The sequence below is a fragment of the Hipposideros armiger genome, unplaced genomic scaffold, assembly GCF_001890085.2.
Source record: "Hipposideros armiger isolate ML-2016 unplaced genomic scaffold, ASM189008v1 scaffold_521, whole genome shotgun sequence".
NCBI lineage: Eukaryota > Metazoa > Chordata > Mammalia > Chiroptera > Hipposideridae > Hipposideros > Hipposideros armiger.
In genome coordinates, this window is record NW_017731871.1 from 1,172,498 (window position 1) to 1,174,094 (window position 1,597).

Consider the following 1,597-nt stretch of genomic DNA (forward strand, 5'->3'; position numbering starts at 1 on the left):
ATAATACCAACATGGGCCAGTGAAGCGATGTCCTCCACAACTAGACTGAAGAACAAAAGGACAGCAACTTGTCTGTTCCCCTTCCCTGATTCCCCAACCCTGTTTCCTCCCCCCGATTCCCCAATAAAATCTTAAAAATGAGAAGATAGAAACATGTTGAGTTGGGAGAGAAGATTATTTCCTGTGTTTTCAAAAAAACTCTTACATCACTCAATTCAGAAGTCTTAAATAATAGGCTGCAAGACACATAGAAGGCATCATATTTTGTTTCTTAAAAGCTCATCAGCTAGATTTGGAATTTATCTGTCTGTACCCACCTATTTATTCATTGAACAAATACTAATATAAAGTTTATCAAGTACTAGACATTGTTCTAAGCACTTTACAAATATTAACTCATTTAATATTCATAACATCCCCCTAGTGTTGGTATCATTCTTACTGGAAGGTCTGAGTTTTATGCTTACAGCTGCTTTTTAGAATAACCTTGAACAAACTCATTAGATTATCTATTGCTTGATTTGAAAATACAAGATAAGACCAGCCCTATAAATATCTTACAGAAATATTATGATTGGGTTAAATAAATCTCCCAAGATTATGAAAATAATGTTTTATGTATAAGAGATGTATAATCCTAAAATACTTGTGGCATCAAGTAATAAGCCATTGAGAGAGCTGATCCTTTTTTCTATGTTAGTGAATTATATTTTCTTAAGACTTCATTCTCATCTGTGCTGAATTAGTTTGAAATTATTCTTAGAATAAATTTTAAATCAATGACTCCTTCCTCTCAGATTCCTCACAGTCTCCAGTGCATTATTATACAATGTTGAACCAGATATGACTAGGTTTTTTTCATTGCCTTTTTAAAAAGTCATGCAAAATGACTTTTAATAAAACAGGAAGAGGGAATAATATTTGGTGAAATGAAGTGTCGCAATGCTAATTACACACTAAGACCTCCTGTGCCATTCATTCATTCTGTGGAATTTGGTACAAGGAGTGTCTGTCTAAAACTCACGTCAAATGTTTAAGTAGCAAAACAGCCCAATTTAAAGCTGCAGCCTCATAACAAAGATTATGGAAAGGATATTAGAGCCAGTCATCAGGATATTTTATAACGGACACGAAACATTTAAGTTTTATTCACCATGTGGTTATTAGACAAGAGCTAATTGGAGTGGGTGGGAGAGAGCATTGCAAAGGTGAATGAGGCCTTCCAAGGAACTGTAGGGCAGAAATGTATATCAGTGCTTCTCCAGTTTACAAGTGCATGCAGATTACCTGTGGATCTTGTTACTGACACATTCTAACTTGGTAAGGCCAAAGCTGGGGACTGAAATTTTTCATTTCTTACCAGCATTCAGTTGATGGAAATATTGCAGGTCCAAGAACCATTTCTGAGAAGCAAGGATGTGCATGTTTCACTATGATGTTAGATATTAGATACACCAGAAACAATATGAAAGGCAGGAATAAAACTCTCTGGGGAACAGAACAGGAAGTGACTGAGTCTGGATGTGGATATCTAGGAAGGTGTCACAAGGAGAATACCTGGCATGTGGCAATGATTTCTCACACAGGTTTCAGAGGG